This window comes from Chionomys nivalis, chromosome 3, assembly GCF_950005125.1.
Source record: "Chionomys nivalis chromosome 3, mChiNiv1.1, whole genome shotgun sequence".
Lineage (NCBI taxonomy): Eukaryota > Metazoa > Chordata > Mammalia > Rodentia > Cricetidae > Chionomys > Chionomys nivalis.
Window position 1 is genome coordinate 55,086,156 of NC_080088.1, and position 23,956 is coordinate 55,110,111.

The window sequence follows — 23,956 nt, forward strand, 5'->3', positions numbered from 1 at the left end:
TCCGGGGAGGGGGAGAGGAGTGGGGGAGAGGGGCAGGGGAGTCGGAGTCGGGCAGGGTACGATGTGTGGGGGGGGGAGGGAAATGGGAAATGGGGAGGAGGCGGAAATTTTAATTAAAAAAGAATAAAAAAAAAAACATGAGGATCAAGAGAGTAAGAAGCCCTCCATTGCTTCTGCTTCAGTTGTTTCTTCCGGATTCCTACCTTGAGTTTCTGCCCTAAATTTTCTTCCTTACAATTATAAGTTGAAATAAAACACTTCCCCCTCAAGTTGCTTTTCGTCATAATGTTTTACCACAGCATTGCAAACCTAAATCAGACACTATCTAATTATCAGTGTTTGTCTGAGCCTTGTTAAATTGGATCTAGAAGTCTTTGCACATTAATTTGCTCAGCATGCATGGTAACTTCAAATCTTTAGATGGAGATAAGTACAATAAAATCCTCATAGTTGAACTGTTCTGAAAAAAATAAGGGAGAGTGGTCTGAAGATATGCTTGTGTTTCCATATCATACACTTGGCATATTATTTATGGTAAAGAAAGTCACCTGACCATTTTATTGACTCTCCTCTGAGGTTGAAAACAGTATAGGGCCATTTATGAAATAATCCATCTGGTTAAGAGAAAACAATTACTTTTACTGCCTGCCAATTATGTAAGTTAAATATCATGTACTAATTTTCCCCCTCAGGAGAAGGTGATGGATGGCCTCTTTCTTAAATTAAGAAAGATCAAGGAATGCCATTTTGTAAAGCATTGCCCTGCTGTTTCTTCTCAAGCTCTAGTGCTTGTATTTATAGTCAGATTCAAGTACACAATTGGTCAGAGCTTTGCTTGGATGCATAGCCCTACTTCACATCAAGAGGTTTTCTTTTGATGGATTATGTACTGTCAGCAAGCCCATCTGGTGGCATATGGAAATAGCCTTAAAAAAATTAAAAGAACCACATAAGTTACAAATCAATGACTAAATTGTTTTATCTTTCATCGGCAATATAAGAGCATTGAATTCATTGCTAGAAATAAAAATAATAGGTGATTTTTTTCTCTTACCTGCTGAGAAATTATAATTGAGTTAGTAAGGAGGGAGATATAAATTCTCACATACTCCTCTGTGTGGTCATGTCTATGGCTACTGAAATGATGGCATTTTGAAAAAAAGCAACTTTAAAGACAATATATCTATCTTTCTACATTGTGATTATCACTAATATATAATGTCCGTAGACGTTTGCAACATTTTAGAATCCCCTTTAAATCTTATATCAAAAAATATATCTAAAAGTTCTTAGGACATTTTAGATTTAGAATTGTATTTGGAATCAGTAGTGATTATAAGGTTGCTCAAATATAAGGCACATTAAAAATATTATGCCAAGGAAAACATTTTCTGTGGCCAATTTAGTAACAAAATATGTGATTACAGTAATGTTTGTCTTGTTGTATTGTCATACAACTGTGTGAGTAAATGAATAGTGCATAGAAATATATAAAAACAGAGATAAGGGATACTTAATAGCACACTTAGTTCAACTCTATATTTTGTAGATAAAATTCATCCCAAGGAACTTGGATAATTTTAATGTTAATAGTTTATCTGTGAGGTATTAATTAAATAATAATTCACTCATCACCATTTTTAAAAATCTATTTTTTATTTTTGATACATCATAAAATTAATAGAAATAAAAAATTTTTCTTAGGCATGGTATCTAAATTAGAAACAAGGCATAATGAAGAATATCATCTTCATATTATTAAGCTGTATTTACAAACAAAAAATTAAGAAATGTCAATGTCATAGAATTTTGAATCTGGTCAAACTATTTACACATGTAATTAATATTCAGAGAATAATGGCCACACTATGACACTATGATATGATTCAACTTGGAAAAAATTCACAATAGTTAACATGGACTAGAGAATTTGATAATGGAAAACAGAAGTGATTATTAACTAATATGAAAATGATCACATATTTTTAATAGTTAAAGAAAGAGAAAAACATTTAACATTTAATTTTTTAATTTTATTTCTCTTATAGGCAATAGTTGGGGCAAAGATTTTTCCAATTTTATTTGCTGTACAGTTACACAGAAAGAACCACTGTTTAAAACAGCCATGTAAAACAAAAATCAGCAAAGCTTCATTCGCAAAGGATGAAACCAGAGCATTGAAACTGTTTTCCCTGCATTTCATTGAAAAAAAAAAATGTGATGCCAATCATTGTAGGTGGAATTTCTGTAACAGGGCCCCAAAACTTTGTAAACTCCCTGATCTTAACACAACTGTCTCCACAATGGGAGTACCGCACAAGCCATAAAATTCAGCATGTAGACAGCACCACCTGCCCAAATGAAAACAAAGACCTGATCTATCAAAATGCATACTTCTGGGAGTTTTCTAAATTTACTAACTTTGCTTTTTTGCTTCTGCTTTTACCTAACTGTTCTGACTAGATGAATTATACTAGCCCAAAGTATGGGTTTTGTGCTTAAAAACTCTTCCTGGGAAAGGCTCCATATGACACTGGGATCCTGAACTTGCAATATTGACACCAGTTGGTTGATAAGGACTCTCTTTTGGCTTAAACACACGTCTGAGTAATATTCTCTGGTGGATATCACACAACAATTTTCTTTGGAGGAAAAAAAGGGTTCTGAATAGTCCAGAAAGATAGTGTCTCTGAAGAACTGTTTTTTTTTTTTAATTTTTTTTTAAAAAAATTGCATTTGCAGGCTTTACATACATCCCAATAATTGCAAAGTTTAAAAACATTTCTGCATCTTTTATAAATAAACTGCTATGCAAAGTAATTTATTTAAAAATTACCATAAACTAAAGTCCATGTGGTGTATGACTAACTAATGGCTGCTAAAATTCTTTTGGTAATGACATAGATGATAATAATGTGGAAATCTGGTTGACAACAACTATATCTGCTGTAGTTTTAAAGTATAAGTAGTATATTCATTTCAGAGTGATTAAGAGGAAAGAGCTTGCTTTCATAAAGTCTTTTACATTGCAGGCTCTAGAATCATGAAAAATGTTTTATATTAGACCTCAGCAGAAAAATTTAATTGTTTTCATTTTTCTGAAGTTTAAAGTTATGAATCTAAATCTTAAGAAAATATACCAAAAATTTATACTATTTTAACAATTATCAAAAATTAACAGAACATTGAATATTTTCAAATATTTTCCTGGCTCCATTACAGAGTTGCCTTCATGTGCAGATACATTTTTATAAAGTCCCAGTTTGTGTTTGCTTGCCAAACTTCCATATGTTAGATAAAGGCCAACCTAGTCATGTGCCAAGTATACATCCTGAGCTCAGCATGGTCTGTGGCACAGTGGGAGCATCAACAAACTGCTTGGTAAATGAACCTATTTGTGACATTCCACGGGAAATAAAAAACCAGAAGGAAGGAAAAATGAGAGTTGTTTGTAGAAAGAAAATACTACTTTCCAAGGCAATGACTTCTATTTGTTATTCTTTAACAGACATATCAAATAAAAAACTATATCAGCTGAGTTACATAGAGCATGCAAAGGAAATTGTGATTGGCAATGAAGTTTGACTATTGCTTTTTTTGGTTGTTGTTTTTAATTTACCACCTGTGTTTTCTTAGCATCAGAAAATTATTTAGTTGAAATCTGGTAAGAATATTTAATCAAAAAAGGTGAGTATGTAGAATAAGGGGACCAAAAGTTGGTGGGAGAGAAAATAGGAGAGGGAGGGAAGGAGTAAAAGGAGAAACAGCTAAAATTATGGACCATCTGATGGATCACATGGAATTATATTCTAGTAGAAGCTTCTTTTTTTGTTGTTTTTGTTTTTTGTTTTATTATATATTTTTTTATTGAAAAAAATGTCTACTCCTTCCTGCTTCCCATTTCCCTCTCCCTCTCCCCACTCCTTTCCCCCTCCTTCTCCAGTCCAAAGAGCAGTCAGGGTTCCCTGTCCTGTGGGAGGTCCAAGGTTCTCCCCCCTTCATTCAGGTCTAGGAAGGTGATCATTCAAATAGGCTAGGCTCCCACAAAGCCAGTTCATGCAGTAGGATCAAAACCCAGTACCATTGTCCTTGGCTTCTCATCAGCCCTCCTTGTCCACCATGTTCAAAGAATCCGGTTTAATCACATGCTTGTTCAGTCCCAGTCCAGCTGGCCTTGGTGAGCTCCCAATGGATCAGCCTCACTGTGTCAGTGGGTGGGTGCACCCCTCAAGCTCCTGACTTCTTTGCTCATGTTCTCCCTCCTTCTGCTCCTCATTTGGACCTTGGAAGCTCAGTCCGGTGCTCCAATGTGGGTCTCTCTCTCCATCCATTGCCAGATGAAGGTTCTATGGTGATATGCAAGATATTCATCAGTATGGCTATAGGATAGGGCCATTTCAGGTTCCCTCCTCTCAGCTGCCCAAGGAACTAACTAAGGACATCTCCCTGGACAGCTGCGAGCCCCTCTAGAGTCAAGTCTCTTGTCAACCCTAAAATGGCTCCCTTAATTAGGATATATACTTCCCTTCTCCCATGTCCACCCTTCCTTCATCCCATTCCCCCAAGCTCCCCCCATCCTCCCCTTCTCTTTTTTCTCTCCCCATTTTTCCTTATCCCCATCCCACCCCACCCCCAATTTCCCAATTTTTGCCCGGCAATCTTGTCCGCTTCCAATATCCAGGAGTCTGACTATATGTTTTTCTTTGGGTTCACCTTCTTATTTAGCTTCTCAAGGATCACAAATTATAGGCTCAATGTCCTTTATTTGTGGCTAGAAACCAATTATGAGTGAGTACATCCCATGTTCATCTTTTTGGGTCTGGGTTACCTCACTCAGGATAGTGTTTTCTATTTCCATCCATTTGCATGCAAAATTCAAGATGTCATTGTTTTTTACCGCTGAGTAGTACTCTAGTATGTATATATTCCACACTTTCTTCATCCATTCTTCCATTGAAGGGCATCTAGGTTGTTTCCAGGTTCTGGCTATTACAAACAATTCTGCTATGAACATAGTTGAACAAATGCATTTGTAATATGATAGGGCATCTCTTGGGTATATTCCCAAGAGTGGTATTACTGGATCTTAGGGTAAGTTGATCCCAAATTTCCTGAGAAATCATCACACTGATTTCCAAAGTGGTTGCACAAGTTTGCATTCCCACCAGCAATGGATGAGGGTACCCCTTTCTCCACAACCTCTCCAGCAAAGGCTATCCTTGGTGTTTTTGATTTTAGCCATTCTGACAGGTGTAAGATGGTATCTCAAAGTTGTTTTGATTTGCATTTCCCTGATCGCTAAGGAGGTTGAACATGACCTTAAGTGTCTTTTGGCCATTTGAACTTCTTCTGTTGAGAATTCTCTGTTTAGTTCATTGCCCCATTTTTAATTGGGTTAATTAGCATTTTAAAGTCTAGTTTCTTGAGTTCTTTATATATTTTGGAGATCAGACCTTTGTCTGTTGCGGGGGTGGTGAAGATCTTCTCCCAGTCAGTAGGTTGCCTTTTTAAAAAGTGTAAAACGTACAAAGGCTCACATGGAGAGCCAACAAAGTCTGTTTTATTAAGTTGTTAGGATCAATACCCCTCCCTCCATATTAAGACTGAGAATGGCATCCCACCACAGAAAATGGGCTCCAAAAAATTAGCTCAAGCACCAGTGATACTAATCCTGGTCCTACTGCCAGGGGCTCCTCAGATAATCCAAACCACAACTCTTTCCCACATATGGAGGATCTAGTTCAGTCCTATGGGGTGGGAGGAGAGTTGGGAGTGAGGACTGTGTTTGGAATTTGAAATGAAATTTAAAAAAATATATATTAAGAAAATGTATAATGTGAAAGAAATCTAAAGTGGAACCACCAAAGAGGGGAGGGACAAAAACAGAGGAGACAAAGGCCCAATTAGACATTTCTTGCCAACAAATGAAACCTCCAGTTTTGACCAACAAATCAGGTTTTTGGAAAAAAAGGACACCATTGAAACCTTAAACAAATCAAGCTATTGAAAGAGTATTGGTTTGTCTCCACAAAATGATAGTAAGGCCCTGTTGGTGAAGACAACACCTATGTATCTCAAGCTTGTGCTTACCTAAAGCCTATCCATGCTAATCATCCTTCATAGTACAAGAAGACACTCTGCACAAAACCAGAAAAAAAAGGGAAACAACAATTCAGCTCCAAACTTAGATTCTACTTAGCGATGTGGGATTCCCTCTGTATGCTGTGAATACCAATGGTTAATAAAGGAACAATTTTGTTATATGTTCCAGCATCTGTCTCCGGTGGGGCCACATGGCTTCTCTCTAACTCCATCTCCTCAAATCTTTTAGAGATCTTCAGAATATGGCATTTAAAAATGTTTCAATAATTTAGGATATTTCATAACAATGAGACACATCTGCCCCTGGCAGCACCAACTACTTCAAGAGGAAGATAGGTACCAAAGAGGCTTGTTAGGGAGTTGGTTAGCCATTTGAGCAAGAAATTGCTCTTGCCTGAATTGCTTACTGGACAAGCAGGACCCATAGAGAAATGACTGCTGAACTTGTCTAAAAGTGAAAAGATACTTGGGGTTCCTGATTCATGAAAGAGTCTGCCAGACATTCTATAGGACACAGACAAAATGCCAATATAGGCAGAACTGTTTTTGAAATTTCCTACTTCATGGAAAAGTCTGCCAGATACTATGGGCCAAACAGTAGAATATTGGATGTCCAAACAGTACAGAAGAACTGTTCAGTAAGCAAGATGTCTCTGTAATTTCTAGAGTTTTGGAAGTTTCTTACAATGTACTCCCTGTTTACTTAGGTAATATTGTATCCTTTTGGAGTCTTTGACGGGGTTGAAGAATTTATTTTTATAGTTATAGTTTTCCTTAGTTATGGTAAAATTAAAGTAGATATAAATATTGTAAATGTAATTCTTGTTTAGTTATATGTAAATTTACTATGTTAAAGTTAAAACCTTTCCGTTTATTTAAACAGAAAAGGGGAGGTGATGTGGAATTCCCTTTTGTATGCTATGAATATCATTGGTTAATAAAGGGACTGCTTTAAGCCTATAGCAGAGCTATAGGAGAACAGAGCTAGGTGGGAAAAACTAAACCAAATGCTGGGAGAAAGGAGGTAGAGTTCAGGATAAGACAGATGCCAGAAATTTAGCAAGACACAGCCGTGTGGTGATACAAAGATTAATAGAAATGGGTTAAATTAATATGTAATAGTTAGCCAATAAGAAGCTAGAGCTAATGTGTAGTTAGAGTGGCCTAATGTGGATTCTGAGAAGCAAACCCCAGTTTTCGTAAGGTAGCTAGTATTATTAACTGCCCAATTGATGGAGGTGGGTCTTGTATTAATCTGTTGCTTTTATTGGTTAATTAATAAAAAAAAAACTGCTTGGCCTCTGATAGGGTAGAATTAAGCTAGGTGGAGTAAACAGAACAGAATGCTGGGAGAAAGAAGCCAAATCAGGCAGTCGCCATGACTCTCCCACCGGACACAGACGCAGGTCAAGATCTCCCTGGTAAGCCAGCTCGTGGTACTATACAGAATATTAAAAATGGGTTAGATCAATATGTAAGAGCTAGCCAATAAGAGGCTGGAACTAATGGGCCAGACAGTGATTAAAAAAATACAGTTTCCGTGTAATTATTTTGGGGCATAAGCCATGCGGGTGGCCGGGTGCCGGGGATGCAGCCCCACCGCTCATATTACAACACCCAACCATCTCTATAGTTACACATTAATATGAGAAGTATATCTCAAAGCGAGGTGATTATGTTAGAATATTTCTTCAATTAAAATTTGAAACAAAATAAGTCTAATTTTCCTGAAAACTAATCTAGAAAGAGAAAACATTTAAGTCTATGTCTCTGTCTCTAGTTTAAATGGCTTCAAAAGAAAACTAACATATTTTTTTTATTCTCTTGTATATGCCTGACTTACTTTCAAATCTTTGCCACATTGTCACCTCGAAAGGACATGAACTGATGACTAAAACTGCAGACTTCTGAAACAACAGGGCTCATTATCCAAAGACCCAGTTTATGCAACTTGCTAGCTTGGTTTGCAACACTTCAGTTTTGCTACATCAAAATAAAAAATGAGTATTTTCAAGTGAAATGATGCAAAATGATAGGTGGGTTGAAGATACAGGGACTTTATCTTCTATTAAAAATTTATTTTACTGAATTAGATCTACCCAGTATTGATACATAAGGGAACAGTCTTTTGTCATTTTGAGAGTTCTATTATCAGATGGGTGAAAAAAAGTCAAGATCCAGGCATGACTTTCGTTCAATTACTGCATGAGAAGTATCGTGTTCATTTTTACTGAAATAAGTAAAATATGTTCAGAAATATAATAACATTTTAAATTTGGGGTATCTAAAGTATGCCTATCATAAAGGACACCTCTGTATAGATAGGAAAAAACATATAATGGTCAAATAAATGAATTCTTAATAAATATCAGAAACATCCCATAATCCCCTTCAGCAAGTGGCTGATTAACCTTTCATTATTGCAGAACACCTGATGCTAAGAAGTGCGGGTTTTGAATTGTTCTGAGTTCTGAATGAAGGGAGGTCTCTGTATTACCAAGGATGTAGGACAGAAGCTGTGCCTCTGCTAACACATCAGCTTGAAATTGTTTAAAGCCCCAGATACACAGTGCTGCATTATAATATCAAAAGCAAAATCTTAGTGTGGATTCACCACATGATAATGAATTTCATGATTTGTTTATAAGTTTTTAAATTTAATGTTCCTTTTCCCCTAATCTATATTACATATTTGATATTCTTACTTGTACCAATTTGTTGGCAAAACATGAAATGAATTACCCCTTTAACTCAATATTTTAATACAGGCCATGCTATTATGTTTGTGCTAAAAACAGATTAAACTCAAAAGAGATAGATAAATCTGTGTTGTTTGTCCTACATCATAGGACAACTTAAAATGTAAAAATTTAAAAAGCTTGCCCAGAAAAAACAGTCAAGTTCACTAAAGGTATGTAATACTTTGTGATGTGGAATGTCCTTCTGTATATATGTTGCTTTTATTGGTTGGTAACTAAATCTGCCTGTGGCTTCACAGAGTAAAGTCAGGCAGGAAGTCTGAACAGAGATATATAGAAAGAGTAGGCAGAGTCAAGCAGATACCAGCCAGTTGCAAAGTAAACAAGACATGTAGAAAATGAGATAAGCCACATTCACGTGGCAATACATAGACTGTTAAAAATGGGTTAACTTAAGATATAAGAGCTAGCTAGAAATATTCCTGAGGCATCGGCCAAACAGTGTAGTGATTAATATTGTTTCTGTACAATTATTTGGGTTTTGGAGGTCGAGAAACAAAAGCACAGTATCTTTACAATTTTGTATTTTCGTTCATGTTCTATAGGATCGACAGTCCATAAACATGTGCATATACCCACTGATTGATCTTGTGAATTAAAATATGTTAATAATAAATATAAAATCAACTAGATTCTTAAAATATCATAATATTAAGAATAGAAAATTAATAATAATTATACCAAAGTAATAAATTATGCAGTATACTAAAATGCATATTGTAAAGATAGAATATTATTACAGCCTTAAACATTTTAACAGAATTTGAATAGGAAGGTAAAGAAGAAAAATAATTTTAGAATGTTTAAGAGAAAACCATACAATCATTAAAAATGCAAATACATTCCCCCAAGTATCCTTGCAATGAAAGTTGTCAATAATGTATAAATATGTTCTTTTGTTTCAGTAATAGGGAAGTCCCTGCAGTTCTTTGAATGAGAATGTCTCCAGTGGGCTTAGATTTTTGAACATTTGTTCTCCAGTTGACACTGTTTGGGGAGGTTTGGATGTCCAGATTTGGTGGAGGATGAGGATCTCTGGAATAGGGTTTCAAGAGATTGCAGTCTTGCCCTGTATTCAGTTTTCTGTCTCCGCTTCCTACTTTCATTTGAAGATATGGGCATTTAGCTTCCTGTTCCTGCCATCATGCCTGAACCTTGCCTTTGTGTTGTGAATTAAAGGACACTTATATCCTCTGAACCAGAATGCCAAACTACACTCTTGTTTATATAGATTTCCTAGTTCATGATGTTTTATCACTAACAGAAAGTAACTAATACAGCCCTTTACAGCTGTGCTACTCCCCAAACAACAGATTCATATGGTAGGTGCCAGTGGTTCTCAATAGCTCTTAAAACAAGTAAGTAATATATTGAAGTGTGAGTGATTTAACCACATTCATCTTGAAGTCTAAGGCGTAAACCATCAGCACTTTGCTGAACCTGCCTGCTTGAGTGATGTTTCATTATACATTGATGAAGGAAGGCTTCCTAACTCAGAGTCAATTTTTCAGAACTAATTGTCTTTTCAACTCAGCGTTACACACCTTTGAGACACTTGTCATTCAATGTGTGTTGCATGGTAAACACACTGAAGTTTATTGCATTAACTTCATTTCTATTTAGAGGGTTGTTATATTTGACCATTTGCTGTTTCTCCTCAACCCTACACGGAGCTTTTGAAAAGAACTGACTCCCTGCTTACTTTGATTTGCTTCCCAAAATTATGACAGAACAACTGAAACTTAGATGCACTAAAATGCACAGATACCTATCTTCTCACAAATGTGGAGGCAGAGATGTGCTAATAGTCTTCATGCTACTTCACCCACAGGGCAGAAACCCTTTTATGAGATCAATTCCACCAGACCTAAACACCTCCAATAAATGCCTTTAAAAAACTTCCAATGGAAATCCACTTTAACATGTTTTCAAAGAAGTAAGCATTCAAAATGTACAACTTTCCCAATAATTTTAATCTGATATATAGTGCTGATTTTGTATAATAATGTACTCAGCTCTAACTAGGAGTGCTGGAGTATTAAAAATGGCCTAACTTTATTCTTACCTTTTAGTATTTGACACTACAATTTGAGAAGCCCTTATTCCATATATATTTCAGTAGTGATATATTTTTAGGAACATGTCTTATATTCCAAGAAATTGGAGCTTTTGCTGGGTCTCACAATAGAGTTAGGAATATACCTTGAGGGCATTTGTGATTTAGCCTGATATTCCTGCTGTGTACTTAGCATTCTTGTTTAACTTTCTTTTAAAAGAAAAATCAGCAGCCAATGTTACTTGTTCTGGATTTACCAAGTAATCAGCTTTTTCAGACTAACCTAATGCATTGCTTTAATATTAAATTATGTACTTTTCCTTGCCCCAAACTCAGAGTATTTGTGTAATAGTAATCATTTGCTGAAATGACCAACAGGTCAAAACCAACCTTCTTCATCAAATTCCTAGTACTTACTGGAAACATCACATAGATGTTGCTTATACAGGCATAAGATGTTCTTCTTTATGCTGTGAATATGTGTCTCTCTCATTGGTTGATGAATAAAGCTGCTTCGACCAGTGGCTAGACAGAATAGAGATAGGTGAGAAATACAAACAAAGATAAGAAGAGAAAGAAGGTAGAGCCAGGGAAACACCATGTAGCCACAAAAGAAGTAATATGCCAGGGCATTAACTACCAGTAAGGTGGTAGGTAATACAAAGATTAATAAAAATGGCTTAATTTAATTGTGAAAGCTAGTCTGAAATATGCCTAAGGCATTGGCCAAACGGTTGCAATTGATATTAAACCTCCACGTGATTATCTTATAAGTGGCTGTGGAGAGTGGGAGGCAGTAAGAAATCGGTCCAGTGTGACTGGGCTAAACTGAGAAAAGTCTCCATTTACAGTGTATATTTGAAGTACTGAATTCTTTTATACAAGTTTGATCAGTTTGCCCAAATAATACCTCAAAAAACTTTTAAGATTTTGTTAAAATATCCCTCATTCTTTCCCATTATAATACTTTACTTGATGTTCAATAAATACAGAACAAAGCTATTTTGGGGAGACAAACACATGCAATAGAGACAAATCAGATACACAACAAGCAGGCTATGAAGTTATTTGTTAGGGACAAAACACAGGAAATAAGAGCATATCAGATAAACAACAAACAGGCTACAGACAAGTCAAAAATTACACAGTATAAGTAGACAGGAATCAAAGAAAGAGGAGTAAATAATTCAAATGTGGGCTCATTTTTGCTTTATTAACGTGAGGAAAGTAGTAATCTTTCTTTCCTTAGTTTGACTCTGAAAAGTATTGATGCTTCTTAGACTGTCATTAATGTGCTTAACCAAGTCAGCTTTCTTAATTTAGGTTCTCAAAACAAGAAACATTTCTGAATGATACCAAGACTATCTGAATTGACAATCCTGAGTGACACATTTACAGTTGCATCACTCAGGTTGCTAGACTTTGGGAACTACTAGGTTTGATATCACTAGAGTGTCACCTCATAAAGTTACCTACAGAATCTTAAATTGAAGCATTCGTATTGTAAGTGACAAGTTTTGTATCATATTAAACAATGTTAGATCATATCACTGGTATGTTCATGAAAGGACAATCAGATTTGATCTAAACTGAGGACAAATGTGGTGAACAAAAATTAGTTTTGTAATTATATACAATCATCTAGCTTCTATTTTAACTTGTTGCCTTTTCTGCCATTAATAAATATAACCAGGACAATTTAATGAGACTTCTTTTGAAACTCGTGTTATCATTAAAACATTGTCAGGTGGGGATGTATGTTTTCATTGATTTAAGTTCCACAACTTTTCATTCACACACACACACACACATACAAATATATGTATATACATAGATCATATTGAGTTGGAATTTTAAGCTTATGAAAAAAGTTATGAAAGAAAATTTAGGTAAAATCAATTACAATTGATTTAAAAACTTTCTGTTATGCCAATCAGTTAAGACACTCAAAATAGAACATCTCCACATTCTCTATACACCTTTCTATTTGTTTTCAATACAACTGAGAAAGCTCCTACCAGCTGAATAATACCACGAGTTTTGTCAACACCCAATTCCCAGATTAATTTCTTTCAGATTCATTTTCACAAGAAATCTGTCCCACAGAAACTGGGCTCTTATTTATATCACTTCTAAGCTCTACCACATTACACTGCAAATAACTATCAGATCTAGGGAAAATTCTTATTGTTGACAAAACATTCAAGTTTTCTTTTGATGCATTGTTCTTTTGAAAGTAAGAAATAGAATTCAAAGACTGTCACATACACCTGTGTTATTAGCAACAGGGGGTCAAACAGATGACATGCTTTAATATACTCGAGCATTTATAGATTGCAATGGCAGAGGCCACCAATTCTGTTCATGGTAATACTGTATAAACATAAGTCTTCTACTTTCTTCAGGTGAAGAAATTAACAAAACTGAGCACAGTTAATTAAATCCAATTATTTGGCACCTGACCTAATTTCACATTGGATGTCTGGAAAGAAGTTGTCTAGCTGGAGTAATGAAATAATTGGCTCCTGTATACAAGTGAAATCAACTAATAATTTTCTTCCCTAACAAAAATCATTGGAAGAAGATCAATGCATTGACTAAAGTAAGATAATCACAATGGTAAAGATAAACTGATTCAACATTCCTGAAGGAAAAGAATACTCATTTATTATTCCATTTTTTTTAAAAAAAAAACTTTTTGTTTTTGGTGGAAAGTAAAATAAAAATTTACAAATTTATTTCTGAAAGTCTCAGCTTCAGTTAGCTCTGCTGATATTTTTGAAAATTGGCTAAAATTTCACCTAATTGTCTTTTTTTTAAGGGCAACTGGATGAGAGATATCTGTGCTTATTTTATAATATGGACTTGGTCCACAAATATCAATATTATTCATACAAGAAATTACTCAGTAGGGAGCTGTAGGGAGAGGGGGAATGTGGCTGGAATGTATTGCTTGAGAGAAGAAAAGTAAAAAATAATTCTGTTATAAATTTGGTTTGAAATTCATAGAATTCTACAACATTAAGAAATACTCGCCGGGCGATGGTGGCGCACGCCTTTAATCCCAGCACTCGGGAGGCAGAGGCAGGCGGATCTCTGTGAGTTCGAGACCAGCCTGGTCTACAAGAGCTAGTTCCAGGACAGGACAGGCTCCAAAGCTACAGAGAAACCCTGTCTCGAAAAACCAAAAAAAAAAAAAAAAAAAAAAAAAAAAAAAAAAAAAAAAAAAAAGAAATACTCATGTCTATTAATCATAGGAGATGGTGCTCACAAGGAAGCTTAATATTTTGGATCCAACTTTCACTCTAAAGCCTGAGTGTCGTCAGGTGTTTTTACTGACATCATGATTTTCAAGGAATATATTGATGGACGTATGAATCATATGCATCCTTTCCCATTTATTGAAAAATCCATATTCATTGGTATTTGGTAAAACAGGAGTTCTAAAGCAGGGAAACCTATCAAGTGCTTCTGAGGAATGGCTGAGAGTGAAAATAAATTAGAGGGTAATAAAAATGAAGTTCAACTTTTGCATAGTCAGTGTACAAGATAATAAAAGATTAATAGGGAGATAGTTTAAAGTTATGAATATTATAAAGATTTCTGAGGAAATCAGGAAGGCTTGTAGCTATAAAAGCAAATAAAGCACTCCCTAAACCTTGTCTTTTCTTCTTTTTACAAGTTAGCCAAATATCCACACCTTAGCAATGAATTAGCTGCTAACCTGCTCACACTGGGTACCTAATTAGTTGGACCAGTAATAGCAGTTGGCTAGACATGTAAAGGCAGTAGGGAGAGCTGACTTTCAACCACTCTCTCCTGACTGAACTGATCTCAGTTTCATCACTTCACCTTGATGCCTTTACAGTTTTAAGGGCAAGTAAACTGCAGCACATTGAGTTCATTATTGGTGTTATAGAAGAGAATGATTCAAAGTTCTTGGATAAATTTTCAAAGGAAAAAAGAAAATAAAGATCAAAGCACATAGAAATTACTTAAACAGTAGCATAAGATTCATTTGTTAGACAGGGATAGCCATCCTTTATCAACCCAATACTGCATGCAGGATTCCCCTTTGTATACTGTGAATACCATTGGTGAATAAAGAAACTGGCTTGGCCCATAGCAAGGTAAAACTTAGCTAGGCTGGCAAAACTAAACTGAATGTTGGGAGAAAGGAGGTAGAGTCAGAGAGAAGTTATGTAGCCCTTCTGGAGAAAAATCCTGGGAACTTTACCCAGTAAACCACAGCCATGTGATGATACACATTGCTAGAAATGGGTTAAATTTAGATATGTGTTAGCCTGTAAGAAGCTAGAGCTAGTGGGCCAAGCAGTGTTTTAAATAATAAAGTTTCTGTGTGATTATTTTGGGGGTGAGCAGTAGAGAACCAACAAGCTGCCTCTTTCAACAGCAAGGCTAACAATGAATACATGCATTTGGAAAAAAAAAAAGAGAGCCAAGCCCACTCATTACTGTTACCTAACTCCACAAAGTACAGGGTGGAAATAATGGGAAGAAATCAGTTGTGATTAATTTATACCTAAACTACAAAGTTAATGATGTGTGAATTAGTGTGAACTCAAAAGTGTGAAAGAAAACTCTGTGAAATACATAATGGAAAGGTGGTTAAATATGTGCTATTAGGGAACTGTGGCTGATATATATGATACAACTTTTGATTTGGCTATTGGGTTAAAGTTGGTCTTTGTTGTTCTATTTGTTGAAAAAGACACAACAACAACAAAACAATGAGAATATGAGTGATATGAGAGATTGACCTGTATCCAACATGTAACTGCAACATTCTTGAAAGAAGATATTTTTTATAACAAAATGAGTGAAATTATATGAAAAATTAAAGAGCTTTATAATCTGATTAATGTTTCTGCTCCCCTTCATACAGCACTAGACTTCTCTCTGTCTTTCCATTAGATGGCTGGAAACTTTCAGTATTCTAATTTTGGCTTGGAGTCACTTTTAGAAGACTGACCAGCAGTTCCCTTGATCTGATCAACTCTGCAGGCCAGCGCAGATGGGCCTCCCTCACCTCCTGTCACCATGCCTATTAGTGCTGTCAGCCCTCAGATCCAATTACACGACTCTGCCTGGCCAAACACTGCAGACTTTCCTGTGGGTAGCATCTCATTTCTGTTCTCTGTTCATACATCATTTTACCTCCTGAAGCTAGAGGTGGCATCCCAGCTAATCTGTTACAGTGGAAAAATAACATGATCCACACAAATACTACTATCCACTTGGTATTCCCATCAGAATGTTTACCAGCTGAATCAATCTCCCTATGAATCTAAATACTTAAAATAAGGCAAGTCAAATGAAGTGGCATGTATTTGGCAACTGAATACTGGGGGTGGATGTTGCTTCTTATTTATAAACAGCAACATTAGGTATATTAGCTGTAACCCATAACAAGCCAAGCCACAAGCTTTCATTACATACCAGATTCTAGCACAGTATGCTACCACTAATAGGAGGAGTAACTCTTTTATAAATAGAATTTTAGCTTATTTCTTAAGAATAGTTAAGACTATAACTAAGGATTACACTGGTTTAATGAGGTGGTAATTTTAGGTTCTTTTCAAGTACATGACTTCACTAGCTCTGGATAATTAACCAGGCATCTAGTAACAGGTGTGATTTCCCTCTTGCTGGACTGGTCTTAAGTCCAATTAAAGATCAGAGGGTTATTACCCAAATATGTGTTCCACTATTAAACCCTCAGGGTTATCTTGTAATGCTGGTGATTGTTATGAGTCGTTGAGTGTCATAGCTGCATAAAACTATTGTTTCCATTTGTCTCTTAGAAGTTTGCATAGCAGCTTTTGGTAATTTGATTTCTAAATATTTATCCTTACAGTCCTCACATAAGTATAGTTTTCACAATTCATTCAGCAAAATGGCATTGCAGTAGACAGAGGTCATTAAGCAAATCCACAACTAATCAAAATGAAGAGTATGGATCCCAATGTCAACTGATACATCCACAACACAATTCATATAACTAAGAATCGGGGAGTAGTGAGGAATATAGTGCAGAAAATTTTTAACAGAAGAGCAAGAAGTTTACTGTGCATTTATGTCTCCTAGAGATGTCAAAGAAGTGTCACCAGCATCAGTGCCTAGAGATTATCTTAACAAAACCCACAATAATATAAATTCAAACATGGCAGGAAGAAGTTGCATGTGTCTTCAATACTAGAAAAAGAACTAAAAACAGCATAGAAAGGCCAAGAGTGAGAGAAATAGCCTTTCCCAGGGAAGAGTACACATTTTTATTTGTATTCACTGACAAGTGGTTAACCCTGAAAACATTTACATACGGATAACATTGTTTTAAATGAGTAGGTTGTATTTATATATTTAGGAATAAAGAAATATGTGTGCTTGTGCACGTGTGTGTATGTGTGTGACACCAATTAAAACAAAAGAGACCATGAATTTTAAAGACACAGGGTGGGGTTGTGGGAGTATGTGGAGGTAGGAAAACAGGAAATGATGTAATTTTCTTCCCAAATCATTAAAATAATAATTATAAAGGAATAGTTTAAATTCCTGCATCCCAACTGGTACAATCAAAGAAAAATCTCAACTACTGACAAAAAAGAAATTGATGCTACCAAGAAAAGTAATAATGGAAAGTACTCTTATATCCTATCTTATCATTCCATTCATAACAGTTTTAAATTAATGTATGTTAGAGTAATGTTTCATCCTTCTCTAGTGAAAATTAAAACATAGACTCAATGAAAAATAAATTGAAATAATAATATGAGTAAACATAACTAGAGTTTCTTCAATTCTTTTGTTATTTATAGAACTTCCTAGACTTCGGATTAAACCAATGAAAGAGTAGAAAAGACCAAAAATTATTGTCTGATCAGAGGAATCAAATGTTACTTTAAAATCTTGGGTGCACCTCTGCTGATACCTTACACTAGATTAGCTTCACTAGTTTGCTTCCCTTGCAGGTACCCTGAGGGAATCACAGTGCATACACCAGAGAACTGCCATGAGGGCTAATATGCTAGGATTTGACAGCACTCTATCATATAGTGAAGCCTATAGAATTTCAATAAAGCAAGTGAGTATCAAAAGAATTGCTGGATTAATCTTTCACTATTCACATCTTTTATTATGGGAAGGAAATTTTTGTTTAGACATGAAGACAAAGTAATTACACTTTTCTTTTATACCCATGTAAGTGCAGAAATTTCTTAGTGATACTGAAAGTTCAGTTTTAGAACATGGCAATGAAGTAAATATGCAATAAAATTATCACAATATGTAGGGATGTTTCAGTTAGACATAGAAATCGTATTTTATACTAAACTTCCTATATCAAGTATATTCGACTTCCATTAGCGTTAGGTTTGAAAAGATATAATGTACATTTTTAATTTTTTATTGATTTTATTGATCTATTCATTTTTCTCTACTCCTTTCCCTTCCTTTCCCCTCCCCCTTCTATCTTCTCACATGGTCCGCATGTTCCCAATTTGCTCAGAAGTTCTTACTTTTTTCTACTTCCCATGTAGTTTAGATCAATGAATGTCTCTCTTAGGTTCCTCATTGTTGTCTAAATTCTATGGGATTGTAAATTGTAGGTTGGCTTTCTTTGTTTTATGTCTAGAAACTTCTTATGAGTGAGTACATATGGTATTTGTCTTTCTGGGTCTGGGTTACTTCACTCAATATGATGTTTTCTAGATCTATCCATTTGCCTGCAAATTTCAAGATGTCATTTTTTTTTCCTGTTGTATTGTATAATGTACCACATTTTTCTTACCCATTCTTCAGTTGAGAGGCATCTAGGCTGTTTCCAGGTTTAAAAAAATGCAAAACTTGATAAAATGCCCTGATTCAAAAGTTCCTCATTCAACACTGAAGTTTGTATCCCTCTAGTGCATTTTACAGCATTCATTTGGATTACTTTTTATATATATGTAACTATCGTGGAGTTGTTGATTTCACCTTGCCAAGACTAATCACCTTACTTTGTCAAAGTGAACTTCTATCATTGATCCATTATCAGCTAGAAACTAAGTGGTTTTGAGTATAGGTATAGTAATAGGGAGGCACAGATTTATTTTTGTTAATTTAAATTTTCCGTATTTGGCAAAATGTATTTCATCAAATTCTATATAAATTATTATTTGAATATTTTTTATACTGATCAATATATCTAATTCCATTTTCCTTCAATTCCTCTAATTCTATGATTGCTTTATTTGGTTGTCAATTGGGCAGTAAGTTAAAAATTGAAAATACCACATTTTACCATACTAATGTATCTTTTAAGTATTTTGATGTTTCATGCTTCTTTTATCATTAAAATAACTATAATAAATGCATTACTTTGTCTTACATGCAAAGTTTCATCCAAAATATCATTATTTGTTATCTACTAATAAGTTGCTTAACTTCAAAACTTTACTACTATTAAAATATTAAAATTTCAGGATAAAACGTTTTTGTTCAACTCTATGGATTTTTCAAATGATGTCCACGTATTCTCTTATTTTCAGTACCTAATATGAAATTAAATTTCAGTTGAAATTGGTGATTTTCTATGAAAAAATAATGCACTGCCATTAATATAACATTACTGCAAATTAAAGTTTGAGAAAACTATCTATTTTTAAGCTTTTCTGGAGGATGCATTCTCTTCAAGACAAAGGCTGTCTACTCAGGCCTCTATTATTTTGTACTGCATGTTTTTCTTTTTCTTCCTTTAGCTTTCATCTTTAGAATTTCTAAGGAAAACCGAGGTATTTTGCACTTTTGATTCATACTTTCAGTTTTATTTTCTAGGCTACTTTTTATCTTTGGCTTTCAGTATTTATATTTAATATTTCAATTCAAATATAATTTTATATGCTCTAGCCTCTCACATGTCCCTACTCCTCTGACTCCTCTTATTCCCACACCTCCATCCTTCTTGAATTGGTAGCATCTTTTTGCTATTTTGGTTACATACACACACACGTGTGCTTCTCTCTCTCTCTCTCTCTCTCTGTGTGTGTGTGTGTGTGTGTGTGTGTGTGTTTTCTCATTTGAAATTTTGGTATGCATTATAAATACAGTTCTTTAAACAGAAAGGAAACATTGTGGCAAGTTGAATCTCTTCATCTAGTTGAGGTTACTGTATCTCCATGAAATTCTTTTTTTTCTTTTTTTTTTCTTTTTTGTTTTTTTTTTTTGTTTTGTTTTTGTTTTTGTTTTTTGAGACAGGGTTTCTCTGTGGTTTTGGAGCCTGTCCTGGAACTAGCTCTTGTAGAACAGGCTGGTCTCGAACTCACAGAGATCCACCTGCCTCTGCCTCCCAAGTGCTGGGATTAAAGGCGTGCACCACTACCGCCCGGCTCTCCATGAAATTCTGTTTTATAGTATATTAATCTGTATATTAGCCACAGAGAAAAATTCAGACTTATTGTGGCTATTTTGAAGATTTAATTGGGAGGTTTTTTTGTGCTTGCTGATCAGCTTATTCATTTTAATACTGTGACTAATTTATTCACCTTCCATCATTTAGAACAAAAGAACTAGCTAAAGTTGTGAGGAAGAAATGGTGAGTTGCACCTATACAAGCAGATCATTCATGCTTAAAATAAGTATTTAAAATTAGTATCCATCTCTTTTCTGATGAAAACTAGAGCTCATGACCAAAACTCTTGAAAGTATAGACTAATTAGATAGTATGGAAAATAAATTTAATGGAACAATTATAATTGTTTTTATTAATATTGAAGACTCAGTCTTTAAGAAGAATATTTATGGTACTCATACTGCTAGCACAATTACTTATTTTCATTATCAAGCATTGTAATAATTGATAGAATATAACAGATGTGCAGGAATAGGTTGCTAATTTCTCAGTGCTCCTCCAAACTAAATCATGATTTGTGTGAATTCACTTCTTGACCTATTTTTCCCACATTTAGAAGCTGCAAATAAATAGCACATAAATTTTCAAATGATTGTATTCATAGATTTTATTCATTGCATATTTTGAACTTGCTTAGTTTTTACATGCCATCTTTCACTCAGTTACTTCACAAAGGAAATACAGCACACAAGCTAAGTATGTAGGACAAGTCTTTTAATGTAAATGCCAAAGGGAAAGGAATAAATGTGCAAGTACAGAATGGCATTGGAATAATGAAGACTTGGTTGTCTATTTGTGTCATCTGCAAAGGAAAATTGATTTAATCATAAATCAAGTGTCTTCTACATATGACAAGGGAAGTGCAACTCTAATATCAGCAATATGGTCACCTAAACAATATGCACAAAGTCAGCAACAGCGGACATTAAAATGAAGTTGTCTCTAAACATAAATGCATGTAAACAATCCTGGGTTTTGTACATCTTTGTATATGTTTACAGGGATTCATTGCTCAGGCTTACCTCAGTCTTGCTATGTAACTGAAGATAACCAAAAACAAATTAATTACTCATCCTTAAGAGTTTTAGTATTTCTAGCCTACACCACCAGGCCTGACTCTGGCTGCTAATTTTCATATCTAAAAGTCATTAATTTTTACCTTTGAGTGCTCTAACTCAAGGAGTCCACTAATCACTTGCATAGTATTGAATTGATACTATCACTTTGCTTTATTTTTTTTATTTTTTTATTGAAAAAAATTTCTGCCTTCTCCCCACCTCCCCTTTCCCTCCCCCTCCTCCCACTCCTGCCCCCTCCCCCACTCCTCTCCCTCTCCCCCACTCCTCTCCCCCTCTCCCCACTCCTCTCCCCTCCCCCCACTTCATTGCCCCTCCCTCAAGAGTCTGAAGAGCAGTCTGTGTCCCCTGCCCTGTGGGAAGTCCAAGGTCCTCCCCACTCCATCCAGGTCCTGGAAGGTGAGCATTCTTACATGAGCAAGGAAGTCAGGACCATGAGGGGTGCATCACTGTGACAGTGGGGCTGATCTCTTGAGTGCTAAAGTTATGTTTTCTGGTCATTTTCTACAGATATTAACTACATGCATCACAATGAAGAGGAGATGAAGATCAATTAAGAGTTTACTAACAGTAGAGACTACAAATACATAGTCATAAACACATTTATTTTTGATTTTAAATATCTGAATAATATTTGGTTTTTTCTAAATATATATGTCCATTTCTTTTAGAAATAGCTTTATATACTCACTATGCCTGTCAAATGCCAGAAACTTAAAGCCTTAAAATGTCGACTAAATAACTATGATTTTTGAATGTTGTTTATGATTATTTATGAAACTGCGATTAAATCCCAGTCAGGGCCAGCATTAATCAGTAGAGAACAATGATGGCAAAGTGGTGTAAGTAGTAGTTAAAACAGTAGAGGTACCATTTCCATTAAAACATATCTTTCAGGGAACCAAATCCTATTGATTTATGCCATTAGATTCTGGACCCTGGCATGTTGCTGAATTTGTCTACGGTTTTAAAAGAACTTCTCTGGTAGAATTTTTGAGATCTCTTAAATATAATATTACATGATCTACAAAAAGAGATGGTTTGACTTCTTATTCTTTTATTGGTATCTCTTGAATTTTCTTTACTTGATACACTATTCTAACTAGTGTTTCCAGCATAAGAACAACAGGCTGCAGCAATGGTGGACATCCCTGTCTAGTTTATGACTCCACAGATTGCTGCAAGTTTTTCCCCATTTAGGATAATGTTGGTTGTAGGTTTTATTCACACACAGCTTTCCAATTGCTGATGTGTTCCCCCTAGTCCTAGTCCTATCTTCTCTAGAAATTTTATTATGAAGGCTTGTTGCATTTTAAAGGGCTATTTTATGATGTGTTTTTTATTCATAAGTTCATTTATTTGGTTAATTATGGTTATTGACTTCTATTTTGATCCATATCTTCCAAATTGGTAGTGGAATATACCTCTGAATCTATTTTTATACTATACTTGCCATATATTATTGAACTTTTTTGAATCCACATTCACCAGGGACATGTACCTGATGTACCTGTAATTTTCTTTTGTTTGGTGTGTGTGTGTGTTTATGTGTGTGTGTGTGTTGGTTTTGTTATTACAGTGATAATACTTGCTTCATCAAAGACATTTGGGAGTACCCATTTGATTTCTATTTTTTCTAAATACTCCACAGCTAGGGAGCCTGCCGTGACAAGCCTAGGATGTCTGCATGTGGGTGACAGTTATGTAGCTTGGTCTGTTTGTGGGTCCCTACCAGTAGGACTATGAGCTGTCCCTGGCACATGAGCTGACTTTTTGGAACCCATTTTCTCTGGTGGGATTTCTTACTTAGCCTTGATCCAGGGGGAAGGAGTTTGTTCTTGTCTCAAATTAACATGCCAGGCTTTGCTGACTTCCCATGGGAAACCTTACCCTTTCTGAGGGAGGGGAGAAAGTAGAAAGGAGAAAAAGGAGGGGGAACTGCGTAGGGATATAGTCCCACCCATTGGGGGCATGTTCGCCTCGGGCTGATGTTTACTGATAAATCTGCTGGGCTGATCACAGCAGCCCCCTTTTCTCTGCTTTTCCTGTTCTCCGCGGGAACCTGTGGTCCTGTAAGTCTATTTCCCTATTAAAGCTGTATATATTTTTATAATCTGTCTGCATTCATTTACGTCGTCACAGAACTGTGTTGTTATGTAAAATAAATAAAATATTTTAAATTATAGAAAAAGATTTATTGTAGACTTTGTTTGAAACTTTTCTAGATTCTGTTGTAAATTTATTTGGCCCAGGACTCTTTAGTTGCAAGGGGTTTTATTGGTCTTCTGGTTATTCATGTGTCTTGATGCAGTGTTGGTGGTTGACATCTTCTTGACTTCATTTTGGTTGTTTGGCTGAATTTATTAATTTGTTCATTTCTCTCTAGTTTTCTAACTTAATGTAGTAGAGGTTTTTAATATACTTCCTTATAAGAATTAGCCTTTATCTGATTGTTTGTCAACAATTGGCAAATGGGAGCACATAAAGCTGAGAAGCTTATACAAAGGTAAAGAAACAATCAATTGATTATACAGAAACCCCACAGAATGGGAGAAAA